Raw genomic sequence first — 16570 nt, 5'->3', positions numbered from 1 at the left:
GGCTGCAGGATAGGATGAGCACGTGGTAGGAGCCCCCCTTGCTTAGAAAATAAGGGTTTATGCATGGGCTTCTTCCCCCATAACTCCCTGCAGCAGCAGACAGAGCTCTTTATGACTGACTCTTAGCCATAGTACCATCAAGGGAAGATCCTTTACGTTTGTAATAAACTCGGATAGTTTTAGGTTTGGAGATTTTTTTTTTTTTGCTTTTTTAATTTTATTTCCCTCCTCGTTATTCTTCACACAACAAAATATGTTCAGTACTTAAACACAAAAAGGCTTGAGCATGGGAAAGTAAAAGTCTGAGGGGAAAGAAAACACATATGTAATCTTTCCCACACAGAGTCAAACACTGAAAAAGGGAAGGAAACCGTCAAGGAGACAAACAAGTACAAGTATCAGATGAGGGAAGACAGAGCTTTCAGGAAGAAAGTCATTCTGGCCACTGCTGTGCTGGGACCATTTACTTGTCACATGGTGCTTAATCATAATAAATTAAGTTTTATTTTGCATTTTGCAACATGCTAACTTGGCTCAGCAGGAAATGGGAGGAGTCCTGGGTCGCCAAATGGTGTTTAACTGAGAATAACAACAATTTCCCCCCTGCAGGCTGGCATAAATAATGAATTCAAAACGTGCCTTTTTCGAGCAGATTATTCCAGCTGCTTCTTGTTCTTAAAGCTCGTTGGGAGGTTTAACACCAGAAAGTCAGCCCTCCTGAAGCTACAATTATCATCCTCAAGCAGCGGTCCTGGGAAATGGTGAGTTTAATCAAAGCAGCTTTGTGTTGCCAGAGATGAAGAACTGCAAGGATTCCTCCAAAGTTCAAGTGAAGGTCCAGCCAAGGTGACCTACGTCCCACCTGAAGGTCTGCTATGGGAGGTCCTCAGTTTGTCCAACGTGGGTCTGAAACACCACCAAATCTGAGAGGTGTTGATCTTTCCGCCTTCTTTGCACCAGCTTAAGTACCCTCACGGGGCTTCAGAGAATGAGACCCAGAACAAGAATACATTAGGCAGGTAAAACAACAGAGGAGATTTAGGTCACACAGTAGGGGAGGGGAAAATAAAATCCAAACTTTTCTGAGGCTAAGGATAGGTAAGCACCGTGAGAGATTGCCTCGGGAAGCAGAGGAACCTCCAGCGTTATAGGGGGTTACAGGGACAGGTTAGACAAGCAGCTGTCAGGAGTAGTTTAGGAATAGTTTGCCTGTTTTTGAGTAGAGGGACCAATCAGTCCCTCGAGGTGCCTTGCAGCCCTGTATTCGATGATTGATGGAAATTGTGATACGCTTGCAAGAACTTGCTTCCAGGTTCAAACGGGCTATATTCCATGCCCCCTCCTGTTCTCGGGAGCTAATAGCTGGTTTGCCACTATCTGCATTAGGAGCAGGGTCAGATCCTTAATTAAAACTATGATTGGCTGCAAATATATTTTCCTGGGACTAATGAAGGGTCTGCCACTTGTTAATAGCAATTTCCCTGTGGGTATCTTCCCATTAGAAAAAAGAATGAGACCTAGTGACTGAAAGAAGGCACTGATTGGCCATTAAATAATAGAAATAAATACATCTCGGTATCTACAGTTGCCTGGGTTTTTGCCTGATTTCTGGAGGCAGAGGAAGGTGTGTGTGTGGGGGGGTTCCCTTTTGTCCCTATGAACTGTTGCAAATTATCCCTAGGTCCTATCTGTCAGACCTCACAATCAAGCCTTAAGAGAATAGAGCACTTGAACAAATATTTCAATCCTTCTTTGCCAGCAGAGCGACAGGCTGTCAGCGTTAAACGCAGTCTCATGCCTGTGCCGTAGAGCTGAGATTAGCTGTGCTGCTGCCCGGTCCAGGACCTGTAGTAGCTGCTGTGGAAAACGACAGATGTTTGTTTTCCATCTTAAAAAGAGACTCTCCTGAGATTTGCTCTTAAGCCTGCTGGAGATTAGCTGTGTCTTGAAGGTCATGTTCCAAACACCTTGTTGTCACAGGATAAAGCTCCTCTCTATATCAAAATGCCTTGGCCAAACGCAATCCTGGCAGAACTTTGTTTTTATCAGGGAAGTTACTTCTCAGGTAAATATGGCTAATTTCTGTTCTCCATCACTCAGAATACTGCATTTATGTCATGGTTTTGGGTTGACCCTCATTGCTGTGGTGTCTTGGTACTCGTGGCCTTTATTTTTATTCATGCAGCCTCCTGCAAGGAGGAAAGGTGATCGTATCTGCAATGAATGACTTTCCATGCTGTAACAGAATTGGCACATGCAGTGTGCCTCGGTTACCCTGGCACAGAGCTTCATAACCTTAATTGCTGTGGGTGGGTGAAACACCCCATCCTCTTGTCCGGTAAGGGTTTGTGACTTCTTCACCCTAAACAGTCTGTGTAAAGACTCGGGGCTCCTGAGAGAGGGATTCACAGAGGTTTGTTTTCTGCTGACGTTTGTGACTGTGGCTGAGTGCAGTTTGGACTGAAAATAAGGAGTGGTAATTAGTCTGAGGAGCAAAATGCTGAACCCCCATGTCTTACAGTATTGGGTCTCAGTAGGGTGGGCCTGTGGGGATTCTCTGATGGTTACTATATGGAAAATTATGCTGAAACTTTTACCTTCATGGGGTATGAATGGAGTTTTTCTTTTCCAGTGAGATGTCTATCTTCTTGAATATTTTTAGAATATATCTATAATTTTTGCCTTTTTAATGAAACTTTCCGGTGAGTTTGGGCCTATAAATATGAATGAGCTCCCCCAGGAAACACACTCCCTTCTTTCTTTAGGAAAAAGGAGTGATAACCATCATTGAAAGGAAGTGTGTGATTTTAAGTTGCAAAAGATGCTGTCAGGCAAGAAGTAATATTCTCCCACCTCCTCCAAATACCAAATCCTAAGGGTTAAACTTTGCTAGTGCCTGGCCAGAAAACACAAATTTCTTCTGTATAACTATGTATTTTCCATTGTTATGAATTACTGTGTTTTCTTTTCATACTCTCTGTGCTCTAAAAGTGTCATATGTAAATCAACAGCAAAAATTAAACAAGATGAGGCTGATTTGGAGGTGGGGGAGGGGGGAAGCCTGTGAATTCAATTTATGGTTTAACTGGAGATACACGAGATTTTGCCAGAGCCCTCTTTAATCCTGTTTCAACAAAACAAATGTGTCTGTAGTAATTCATGGGGTATAATGTGAGGTTTTATAGAGGTACTTTGTACTATACACTATATATTATTTGAGAGAGGAAAAATATTTCTGTCTTACAATTGTTTAGCATAAAAATTATACTCAGTTTCCCTGGCCACACTGAATGATCTTTCTCACATTCAATGGTGTTATTAATTTTAATGAGACATGTTTAAATTAGGCTATGCTCACCCTGTTTATTAGCTGTATTCCCATGAGATTCCCATAACAGTATGTGTGGCTCTTTTTATGGCTAGGCAATCCACATCTATATAAACACCAGCCAAACCTAAGAAGGGAACAAATAAAGCCAGAAAATGGTAAAACTGAGGAAGAGATGATGGAAGCTGGAGGAGAGGGAGCAGAATGTCTGCAAGCTCCTTTGGGAGGGCATGTCTCACAAATGCTAGCCCTTGTTCTCATGGGGGACTTCAACTTGACAGATGTCCGCTGCAAATACAACACAGCAGAGAGGAAACAGTCCAGGAGGTTCCTGGAGTGTGTGGAAGAACTTCCTGACACAGCCGGTGAGTGAGCCAGCTAGGGAAGGCACCCTGCTGGTCCTGTTGTTTGAGAACAGAGAAGGAATTGTGGGTGATGGGATGGCTGGAGGCCATCTTGAGCATAGCAGTCACAAAATGATAGAGTTTTTGATTCCTGGAGAAGTAAGGAGGGGGGGTCAACTGAACTGCTACGTTGGACTTCTGGAGGGCAGAGTTTGGCCTGTTTAGGAGCCTGGTCGACAGAGTCACTTGGGAGGCAGTTCTGAAGGGCAAAAAAGTCCAGGAAGGCTGGACATTCCTCAAGAAGGAAATCTTAAAGGTGCAGGAACAGGCCATCCCCATCTGCTGAAAGACAAGCTGGCAGGGAAGAAGACCAGCCTGGCTGAACAGAGAGCTTTGGCTGAAACTCAAGAAAAAAGAGAGAGTTTGGAGACCTTTGGAAGAAGGGGCAGGCAACTCAGGAGGACTACAAGCACGTTGTGAGGTTATGCAGGCAGAAAATTAGAAGGACCAAAGCCCAACTAGAACTTAATCTGGCTACTGCCATAAAGGACAATAAAAAATGTTTCTATAAATACATTAGCAACAGAAGGAGGGTTAAGGAGAATCTCCATCCTTTATGGAAGTGGGGAGAAACATGGTGACAAAGGATGAGAAAAAAGCTGAGGTACTTAACGCTGCATTTGCCTCAGTCTTTAATGGTAAGACCAGTTGTCCTCCGGGTACCCAACCCCCTGAGCTGGAAGACAGGCACAGGGAGCAGAATGAAGACCCGATAATTTAAGGGGAAATATTTAGCGAACTGCTACACCTCTTAGACACACACAAGTCTATGGGGCTGGGTGGGATCCACCCAAGGGTACTGATGGAACTGGCAGAAGTGCTCACTGAGTGACTTTCAATCATTTATCAGAAGTCCTGGCTAACTGGGGAGGTCCCAATTACCTGGACGTTAGCAAATGTGATGCCCATCTACAAGACTGGCCAAAAGGAGGATCCAGGGAACTACAGGCCTGTCAGTCTGACCTCAGTGCCAGGGAAAGTTATGGAGCAGATCATCTTGAGTGCCACCACATGAAACGTACAGGATAACCAGGCAATCAGGCCCAGTCAGCATGGGTTTATGAAAGGCGGATCCTGCTTGAATAACCTGGCATTTTTCTATGACAAGGTGAACCGCTTAGTGGATGAGGGAAAGGCTGTGGATGTTGTCTACCTAGACTTTAGTAAAGCCCATCTGACACTGTTTCCCACAACATTCTTCTGGAGAAACTGGCTGCTCATGGGTTGGATGGGTGTACTCTTTGCTGGGTAAAAACTGGCCGGACAGCCAAGCCCAAGGAGTGGTGGTGAGTGGAGTTAAACCCAGTTGGTGGCTGGTCACAAGTGGTGTTCCCCAGGGCTCGGTATTGGGACCAGTTCTGTTTAAAATCTTTATCAATGATCTGGACGAGGGGGTTGAGGGCACCCTCAGTAAGTTTGCAGACGACACCAAGTTGGGAGGGAGTGTTGATCTGCTCGAGGGTAGGAAGGCTCTGCAGAGGGATCTGGACAGGTTGGATCGATGGGCCAAGGCCAATTATGTGAGGTTGAACAAGGCCAAGTGCCGGGTCCTGCACTTGGGTCACAGCAACCCCACGCAGCGCTACAGGCTTGGGGAAGAGTGGCTGGAAAGCTGCCCGGCAGAAGAAGACCTGGGGGTGCTGGTTGACAGCCGGCTCAATATGAGCCAGCAGCGTGCCCAGGTGGCCAAGAAGGCCAACAGCATCCCGGCTTGTGTCAGAAATGGTGTGGCCAGCAGGACTAGGGCAGTGATCATCCCCCTGTACTCGGCACTGGTGAGGCCGCACCTCGAGTCCTGTGTTCAGTTTTGGGTCCCTCACTACAGGAAAGACATGGAGGTGCTGGAGTGTGTCCAGAGAAGGGCAACCAAGTTGGTGAGGGGTCTAGAGCACAAGTCTTCTGAGGAGCGGCTGAGGGAACTGGGGTTGTTTAGCCTGGAGAAAAGGAGGCTGAGGGGAGACCTTATCGCTCTCTACAACTACCTGAAAGGAGGTTGGAGCAAGGTGGGGGTCGGTCTCTTCTCCCTAGTAAGAAGCAATAGGCCTCAAGTTGTGCCAGGTGAGGTTTAGATTGGATATTAGGAAAAATGTCTTCACTGAAAGGGTTGTCAAGCATTGGACCAGGCTGCCCAGGGAAGTGATGGAGTCACCATCCCTGGAGGTGTTTGAAAGATGTGTAGATGTGGTGCTTAGGGATGTGATTTAGTGGTGGACTTGGCAGTGTTAGGTTAACAGTTGGACTCGATGATCTTAAAGGTCTTTTCCAACCTAAATGATTCTATTTTCCCCACAGAGGAGTGTCTCATCCAGTGTCTTGCCCCAGGTTTAGGTTGATGCCTAGCGTAGTGCCCTGCTGAGGATGTGGACTTGTCAGTGAGACCTTCCTGACTTAAGAAAACAGGCTGGTTGCCTTAAATGCATCCAGCAGCTGCATAATAATTCACAGACCATTAGAGTTTATTTCCTTATAAAATTTTATTTCTGTAGTTCAGCATCCCCCAGGAATCATTCCAGTGGGTACATTCAGGTCTGTTCTTCCACTAGGATGTGCAGGCATTCAGCCCATGCAAGCTGAAGACCCCTGGGGCATGTTGGCGGTTGACCCTTCAGCATGATGGATTGTCGTGGTTTGAGCCCAGCCAGTAACAAAGCACCACAAAGCTGCTCACTCCCTCCTCTCCACCCTGGCCCCTGTGGGATGAAGAGGAAATATAAAGAAAAGCTCATGAGTCGAGACAAGGACAGGGAGGGATCACTCACCACTTATGGTCACGGGCAAGAGACAGGCTCAACTTGGGGAAGAAACAAAATCAATTTAATTTACTACCAATCAAATCAAAACAAGGATATTGGGAAGTAAAACCAAACCTTAGAACACTTCCCCCCACCCCTCCCTCCTTCCAGGCTCAGCCCCACTCCCGGTTCTCTCTCCCTCCTCCCCCCGGCGGCGCAGGGGGACGGGGAATGGGGGTTGGGGTGGGTTCCTCCCCCCTTGTCTCTGCCGCTCCTTCCTCCTCAGGGGGAGGACTCCTCACTCGGCCCCTGCTCCACCGGGGGGTCCCTCCCGCGGGAGACAGTCCTCCATGAGCTTCCCTGGCGTGGGGCCTTCCCGCAGGCCGCAGTCCTCCAGTCACGGCCTGCTCCGGCGCGGGCTCTCCCAGGGAGCGGCGGCCATCTTGGGGGGCATCCATCCCCCTGCTCCCCCGCTCCTCCTCCCCTCCTTCCTCACTGACCTCGGCGTCCGCAGAGGGGTTCCTCTCACATCCCAATCCCCTACTCACCGCAGGTTCCCCTTCTGAAATCTGTTCTCCCAGAGGCGCGACCCAGAGGTCAAGACCATCACTGATGGGCTTGACCTGGGCCAGTGGCAGGTCCGACTTGGAGCTGGGGAAGGTTCTGGCAGCTTCTCACAGGAGCCGGCCCTGCAGCCCCCTCCCCACTACCAAAACCCCACCACACAAACCCAAACCATGGATGCACTAGCTGACTGATCTCAGTTGGAAAAGCCACTTGGCAGCTGGCCTCCCGTACCCTCTCCTCTGTTTCCTACATTTTTGCATTAGGTTTTCAGATTCTTAGAAACATGTTAACTAGTTCAATCCTTCTTAATGGCAACAGGTCACATGCATGGACACCTAAAGTTGCAAAGTTACCTTAGAAATTTGAAAAGCAAAAGGTGCCCTGCAGCATAAAGAGCAAACATACTGAAAAGCCTTTAGAAATGTCAGTATTCTTAAGTACACAAAAATACTTATTTGAAATTCTATCAAATTTGGGAATGATACTGTATGCATGAAGATAAGATGATTTATGAAATACGTTTAGGAAACGGGAAAAGGAATGCATGAAATGAGGCCACTTGGTCTGATTTTAGTAGAGTGTGAGGCTTTTTTGGAGGAGAGAACCATCCGTGCTCTGGAAGTGGAAAATGGCAAAGAGAATTTCCATGGGGGTCTGTAATAAAAAATAAAAAGTATAGCATTTTCTTGACCTAGGAGTTGGGACCGATGGGAATATCCTACAGGAAAGCCACAATGCAACTGAGCATAGAAGGGATAGAAATACAATCGTAATGTTGATGTGCTAGTGCAAAGAGAAAGGCTGTGATTTGGGAGATTTATAACAAGGGTTTCTGCCCCAACCTGGTGACTCAGCTGGAGACAACCAGGGAAAACAAAGAAGAAGATTATTAGGCAGCAATGTGGAGGGACTATGAAAAATGCCAGTATGATCTGTCAGTGTAAGTAGAGATAGGGAAATATTAAAGACATTGTACAAGGCACTGAGACATCTCAATGGGAGTTATGTGTATAGTTTGGCCATCTGTAATGGAGAAAGATGAAATAAATCTGAAACAAATGATGGGAGGGAAACGCAGAATGTACCTGTGAAGTGCAAGGGGATGAATAATAAGAGTTTCTGCTGAGAACACGGGGATATTGGGAAAAACTCAGTCTTGGCTGTTTTAGACTATCACAGAGTGATTGTGGGCCACAGATACGATAACATCATCAAAAAGGTGAATGATATTTCAGAATGTATGACACGAAGTATTTTTACAAGAGATGGCAAAGTGGTAATGTTGCAGAAGGTAAAGCTAGACCATATGCTTAATACAGAAATGGGAAAAAACAGAACAAAAACAACAGCAAAAAACCTCACTTACTTGTTCACATTATATGATTGCTATTAAGACCATCCTAGGTGACTGAGCATCAAGAAAGGAAAAGATCTAATCAAACTGGAGGAAATTGTTGGCCCAAGAATAAAAGGATATGAGTAAGAGATGAGTAAATATATAAGCAGAACATCTGAGGACACTCTGTAGCTACCAGAGTGGGGAAGTTATAGAAAGTTTCTCAGTGAGTGGAAGAAAAGGAGGGAAATCTTGCTGGATATAAAATGTAATTTGGAAAATTTGTGGCTGGAAGTTTAAGTTGAAGAAGCTTGCAGTGTTACAGAGCTCATGGCAAGAAGTCAGGGACTGCTGCTGCAGAGCTATGGACCTCTCTCCTTGGGATGGGACTCTGCAATCTCAAATAATTCTGGTGACACTGAATCACATAGGCTGATGCCATGCAACCTCTTTCCATATATTAAATGTTATGCTATGATTTCCAATAAGTTCAGTTTCCTTTAACCTAGTGTGGCTAGTATTTTCAATCCATGCCAAAATGATCTGATATCACTAATGTCAGGATTTGGATCTATTAAGCTATGGTATCATTTCTGGTTTACTTTTTGTTTGTTTCTTTCTTTTTTTTGTTCTGGAAGGGCTCTTGGGAAGCAACTTGTTAAATTAGTTCAATCCCTTCCTATTTAACTTCAGTGTAATAGCATTTCATGGAAAGCAACAAAAAAGAGAAAGAGAGAAAGAATGAATTTTATCCGTCAGCTCAAACTGTAATTTAGATCTCTTTTTTTATGAAATGGTCTTAGAAGTCTAAGGAAGTAAGTCATCTACCTTATACCATCACGAAGATCATCAGCATATTACCTAATTGGCACTAGTAATTTTGTAAAGGTCTGGAAATTGTAATTTTAATATGCAGTAATAGCACAACCACAGACTTGATAGCTTTCTCTCTGAAGCATCACCTTATTGCATTTGCAGGCTAGTTTTAGAAAAATAATTCAAAATCATGTCTCCTCTGACTGGATTTAAAAGAAGACCTCTGTTGCATTTCTTACACTAAAAAATAGAAAACAATAAATAACTAGGAATAATGTTCAGTATTATCTGAAAGATAGAAGGTTATTTTAGTGGAGGAAACAAATAAATGCCCCTAATCTGTCATTATATGATTGCACAGTGGATAGAATGACTTTATGTGATTATTATTATTATTTGAAAAATTCTGCTTCACGTCTCTGCTTTGTTGCAGACTTTCTCAGAAAAGTCACTTTATCTCTCAGTACCACCATTTCCCCTGTGTTTAAAGGAAATAATATCATTCCTTGGCTTGCCAGGGATGTTAAGAGGACAAATGTTTTAAAGATTGAAAGGCACTCTTTAACTGTGGTGGAGGAGCTGGAATATAAAAAAAAAAAAAAAAAAAAAAAATCTAGTCTCGCAGACTCAGGTTTGTGGCTGTATAAAATGAAAGCTCTCATCTGTCGAGAATACATGTGGTTGGGGGCAAGTGAAGTGAGGGAAGATGATGTGACGGTAGAATTAGGGTGATAGATATCTGTAACCAAGCATACTATCTCCATCTCTGGTAAAGAAAAAGCTCAAATGTCTTAAACCCAGTCAACTGTCTAAATATAATGATGATATCATTATAAAGTCTGTATCCATTGACAAATGTAAGGCACCATAGAAGCGTAAAGCACTTCAAGTAAATAGTAACACAATTTCATCAGAGGTTAAAAAGTGAACTCTTAGTCCTGTCCTCATTCATATTATTTTTCTTTTTTTTTTTTTTTTTTTTTTTTTATGGAGTTGGTTATTAAGGTCATTATATAATGGTCTTCAATTTATCCAGGGTATATCAGCTGACAATGGGACCCCTGAGTGATGAAAGAGCCTTGGAGTTGGGATTAATATTATATTTCATATAAAGCAAAAATTCTTCTTGTAATGTAGCCACCTTCAAAGTATACTAAAGACCGAGGTTTCTGTTGGTTTCTGAGCTCTGGTCTCTGCTTTAGAGGCTTGTTAATGTCAAACCACAAACACAACTTGGAAACTAACAGAAAGGGCATCAACTTTTTTTTTTTTTTTAATTATTCCATTTGTTCTAAATTTATCAGGTATGTATACATACGCAACTGAGCTTTTGTGCATGATTGCATGCACAGAGAAATATGTTCCCTAAATGATGTGCATTTAGGATCCTATAAATGCTACCCCCTCCCCTCCAAACCCAAAACAAACAAACAAACAAAAAACCCAGCAAAAATTTTAGGGAAGACTTGACAAAAATCTGATTGCTCTGATGGAGCTTCATATGACGTCCTTTTGCACATAACATGTCTCTTTATGCTTTTGAAAATGATGAAAACACAGTGGTCACCTGTCCCGGTACCCGTGCAGTAAGTCCAGCACATCCAGAATGCTTCATGCATTTCTTGGTGGGACTTCTGGGCTGAAGATCTGGAAGGCCTGTGCATAGCTGGCTCCACATTACTGGCTCCACACTTTGTTCTCCTTCTTTCTCATTTATTTTTAAACTCATTCTGACTTTCATTGCATGGGTAGCCTTCAAGAGTTGTATCTATTTCTTTTCAGTTAGCAAGCCATTCTCACACCCCAAAAAAAGAGAGATCCTCTGGTCCACCTCTAAAACAAGAACCAACACTGTTCAAGCGTCACAAAATCTCCCTAGTTTTGGGTGCCTTGTGCCTGAGCAATCCCAGAAAAGGAGGTATAGGGACTATTTAAGAGTGATTGGTTTACAGTGCACTAGAGACCATGTGCAGTAACAGTCCGATAATTCTTCCCCTTTTGGGCAGTTATGGGTTGTAGCAAAGAGAAGATGTTAGCACTGGCAGATAATCCAGAAGCCCTATGATGGTGGTGTGTTTCTCTTCTCTTCCTCAAGTTTGAAGTGGTTTATTTAATAAGTTTTTACTTTGATAACAAACCTGCAGTCTGGTAGATCATATCTCAGGAGTGCATTTGTCACTGTCATCTCAAGGAGAAAAAAAATCCTGACATTCAGTCTGAATTAAAAAGCAATAAATGTTTAAAGAGATGAGAATTAATAAATAATCTTTTATTTTTTTCCATGTAGTAATTATTCACCCTGGGGCTATCCTAAACACTAGCTTCTCTCTTCCCCCTAGCAGGGCTCCTTAGTAATGTAGACAAATGTAGACTTTGGTGCCTTGCTGATCAGGACAAAGGATTTCATCTTGGCTGATGAGCAGAACCAAGACCCTCTAGATCTGGCCTTGCTGACCTTGCTGGAACCAAGAAGAAGAAGGTGGGGAGCGAGTGAGGAGCAGAAATGACCACATACACATGCACTAACTCCTTCCCACAGCAGAAACGGCCAAAAGTCAGTGTCTGGCCAGGCAGGTGAGAGGAAATCAGTTGCCAAAAAGTCTTCCACTATTAAAACAGCAGATGTCCCAGATTGGTGGTTGTGTGCCCAGCTAGTAGAGCTCTTTACAGTCTGATGGCCTGAGCATCTCAGCCTGTGCATAAAATTGTCTCAGCTCCTCCCTTTCTGGTGACCAGACCTTCGGTTTATTTTTGACCTTCCTACCTTTTCCCCCACAGAGGTTAGTAATTGGTGGAAGAGAAGGAGAAGACTAATTATTAACAAAAAACCAAAGGGAGATCAGGTAAGACAGCTGAATTGCCAAACACAAAAAAGCTCCAAACCCCATAATTATGCTGTTATTTTTGATACATTCTGTGTTCTTCTGTTAGGAAATGCCTAAAGAAGCTAAGTTTGTTTTGGTTTAACAAAGGAGGTAATGTCTCGAGGAGCAGGGTGTAATAATAACAATTCCAGGTTGTATATGTTTATATGTATGCAAGAAGAGAGCAGTAATAGTAGCCCAGGATGGGCAGTCCTATGTTGAAATGACACTCATTGTATTTAACAATGCCAACATAGTGTCGGCATTTCCCAGATGACTTTCTGTGGATGCTTGGGTTTGTTTTGTTTTCTTAAGTAGAAAGAATAATTCACCTATTGAAGAGCTGGCCGTCTGACCATCGTTACCCTGCAGCAGAAGAGAACCACCTCTTCTACCTGCTTTAGTGGCACCGTGAGGCATAGGTGTTTCCTAATCTGTTTGGAGCTGGAAGGGGAGGAAAAGCACCACTAAAATATGTGACCAAGTCTAATGCAAGCAGCATGTAAATTGACTTAGTGGAGCAAGACTGGGATTTGTCATGCTTGGGTTTAGCTATCTCAAATATTATTTAGTTTAAACAGGCCACAGTTGTTCATTTAGCGTTCAATGGATGGACAAGGGAAATCTTCAGAAATTCCTACTAGTAACTGCCATTGAGCTCAGACTGGGAGGAATCTCTCCCCGGATTGATCTACTTCTTTTCAATGGCAACAGATGGACCATAGACAACCAGCTCAGAGCAAATTTCTGATTTTTAAATAGCTAAAATCAGACAAGGTCAGTCTAATCAGTGCCTATTCTTCTGGGGTTTCTCATGTCATATGTGCCTGCCTGGATAACCAGGAATACCTACTTGTGAAGACAAACAAAGAAGAAAGTCCACCATGGTGTGTGGAGCGGGCAGAGAGAAAATGACAAGCCTTAGGCTAGGAATCATTTTCCACTAGATGCCAACAGTAGAATAACTTGTTGCCATAAGAAAGGTGTGTTTCATCCTGCCTGCCTTCAGTTGCTGAAGCTTTTTCAGAGGTATGCTTGAACAAATGGAGTTTTGCAGGCTCCCTCCAAAAAAAGATGAGCAGTCTGTTTTTGGGGTGTCCTTCACAAGAAATGCTGAAAAAAACTATGTGATTCTGCCCTAATAAATCTCAAGAGAACTTTCAGGGTTTTCAAAACCTTCATTTTTATTTCTCTTTTCCTCAGTTTACTGAGAAGGAAACATAACTAATAACTTCTATTTTGTCTTGTACTTTACATAGCTGGTGCTGACAGCTGTGGATTGCTTCTTAGCAAGTGTTCTTGCATTGCCCTGCACATGAACTTCAGCTGTTACTGTCACACTGACAGTCATACTGCTGCTGTTGAAAGAACATGGTCTTTTCAGGGGATTTCTTAGCTCCTTGCCAACTGTGCCAGTGGGTTGCTTCTATGTATTATACAGGAAAAAAAAAAAAAAAATTAGGTGGAAGCATTATTTGTGAAAATTTTTTCCTGCACATCCAAGCTCTGCATGAGCCATTCCTTCAGAAAGTAAAAATCTCTGTCTCTCATCTCTGCTTTTCTCTTGGTATTCTCTTTATTAGGTTGCCCTTGACCTTTGACACTGTGAAGAGCATGAAACATAATTTTTTTTGCTTTTGGCTTATGATGCAATCTAGGTCATTGCAGCCTGCAGGATTAAAACATTGGGATCTTGTTAAAGAAAGAGGTTTAACTATATTTTATTTCCTTTCCTTCCTCAGTCACAGAAAATAGATTAATATGGTAACACTTTGCAGTAAGTGGACATTAATTAATGCTAAATTACACCAGAATTCCTCTGGAATCACATATTAACAGTCACACTAAGTCCAAAAGACCTTGCCATGATTAATGTTTTTGTAAGGAATATCAAAGAAATTAATAACCATTTGTCACCCATAATAAAGTGTTACCAATTAATTTCATGCCATTTTCTGTCCTGGCTTTGCCATGAAAATGAGGTGCTGGAAGTTTAAAGGCTAGTATATTACAGAAGTGTGAGCTTCCACTCTCTGACCTAATCAGGACTTTTCAGTGCAACTTGTCCTGCTACTACTCTTGGTATCTCGTACGAGAAATAGAGCAAGTGTCTTGGTTTGGGATGCAGAACCTGGGCAAGAGGAAGAGTTATTTTAATTCATGTGCCATAATTCACTCTTCAGTATTGGAAATTCGAATCCTCAGACTATTCATTAACTTGACAAACACCGTAATGAGTGCAGAAAATGGCAGCACATAAATCCATTCTCTTGACAAAGAACATAATGAGAATGGGAAGTGACACAAACTAAATAGTGATCACTTTACAGTCTGGAGACTGTACATACTTGCTTCTTGTGTCACAGCAGCTCTTCCCCCTTGCTTCCCTCCCTCCCTCCCTGTTGGCTGATGAGTGAAGTCTGGATAGGGAAAACCTGTGCCTTTCCAGGACTCCCTGTTAGCCAAGCTCAAGGGTCCTCAGGGACTGCACGACCCTTTTTGTTCACTGGGTAGCTTGGTACCTCTGCAGGTCCCAAAAGAAATAATGACTTAAGAGATACTTAACTACTGCCAGTATATCTCTCTGTTCTTCTTTTCAAAGGTGCGTATCATGCATTCATCATCATCATCTTTTTATTCACAAGAATTTAACTGGTTCCAGAGGTCAGTGTTGACTTCAGCAATAAGTGAATAGGTATGAAAGGATGTGGACTAATTCAAACATGTAGCATCCCCAAATTCTGTACAATTTTGCCTGGAGATAGTAAAAATATGCTGGGAAATTGCCCAGGAAACTTGCACTTTTGATAGTGGCCTTATATACAAATGACCTAAGGGTCAATTTCCTGTTGTCTGATATGGACCAATATGCTGGTTTTGGCTGGGACAGAGTTAATTTTCTTTATAGTAGCTGGTATGGGCCTATGTTTTGGACTTGTGGTGGAAACTGTGTTAATAACACTGGGATGTTTTTGTTATCACTGAGCAGTGCTTACCCTGATCCAAGGTCTTTTCTGCTCCTCACACCACCCCACCAGCGAGCAGGCTGGGGGGGCACAAGGAGTTGGGAGAGGACACAGCTGGGACAGCTGACCCCAACTGATCCAAGGGATATTCCAGACCGTAGGATGTCATGCTCAGCAGATCAACCTGGAGGAAGAAGTAAGGGGGGGATGTTCAGAGTGATGGCGTTTGTCTTCCCAAGTCACTGTTATGCGTGCTGGAGCCCTGCTTTCCTGGAGATGGCTGAACACCTGCCTGCCCATGGGAAGTGGTGAATATATTCTTATTTTGCTCTGCCTGCCCATGGGAAGTGGTGAATATATTCTTATTTTGCTCTGCCTGCACGTGTGGCTTTTGCTTTACCTGTTAAACTGTCTTTATCTCAGCCCACAAGTTTTCTCACTTTTACCCTTCTGATTCTCCCCCCCATCCCACCGGGGGAGAGTGAGGGAGCAGCTGTGTGGGACTTAGTTGCCAGCTGGGGTTAAACCACAGCAGTCCTTTTTGGCGCCCAACATGGGGTCAAAGGGATCGAGATAATGACAGGTTTGATTGGAATGTGCTAGATCCAATTTACAGCTGTTATTGCTGTTTAGCTATTAATTGGCAGGCGGCTGTGCATGCCAGGGGGCTTGCTTGCCTTAGTGTGTATGAGTCTAGTGCTCATTAGTGGCTGCTTTTTGCTTTCGCTGCGTGCTGTGTTGCTGTACTGCTTATCATCTTACTCTGCTGTGCCTGGGAACATTTTGATAACACCAATGGCCATGTGCCTGGGCTGGCAGATGGCCAGGGCATTGCTGCTGTTCCTGTGCTGCTGTACTGGACAGGCTGCAACTCCAGTGTGGACTCGAGTCGAAGGGACTGTGACCCGTGGATGAGTCCACGTGGGAGCAGGACGCCTCAAAACATCTGTGGCCATGAATAAGTCCACACCAGAGCAGGTACATCTTGAAGTGTTTGTGGCTGCGGTTATGTCTGTGCCAGAGCAGGTATGAAGGAATTGTGGCCCCAGGATAAGTCCACACTGAAGAAGGTACACCTTGAAGCATCTGTGGCTGTGCATGAGGTCATGTTGGAGCATCTCAAAGCCTGTGACCATGGCTAAGCCCACGACAGAGCAGGTACACCCCTGGAGGGACTGCAGCCGCGGGTAAGGCCGTGTTGGAGCAGGTTTACTTCTGAAGGAGCTGTGGCTGGGGGTAAGGCCACGCTGGAGCAGGTCTAGCTCTGAAGGCATTGTGGCCCATGGAGAAGGCCACGCTGAAACAGGTGTACCTCAAAGCAACGGTGGCTGTGGATAAGTCTATGTCACAGCAGGTACACCCCTGAAGAGACTGTGGCTCATAGATAAGGCTCCACTTGGAGCAGGTACAACCCCTTGTTGCTAGCCAAGCTAGGAGGAAGGGCAGGAGTTCATTGCAATATTAAACCCAATGGTCTGGTCCAAAGGGACCAGGGGTGGAGATTGCAATGGAAATACCTTTAAATTGGTGTAACCCACGATTTGATTTGCATGTTAT

The sequence above is a fragment of the Haliaeetus albicilla genome, chromosome W (genome assembly GCF_947461875.1).
Source record: "Haliaeetus albicilla chromosome W, bHalAlb1.1, whole genome shotgun sequence".
Lineage (NCBI taxonomy): Eukaryota > Metazoa > Chordata > Aves > Accipitriformes > Accipitridae > Haliaeetus > Haliaeetus albicilla.
The sequence above is the reverse complement of the archived record's forward strand: the minus strand, read 5'-3'. Positions refer to the sequence as shown.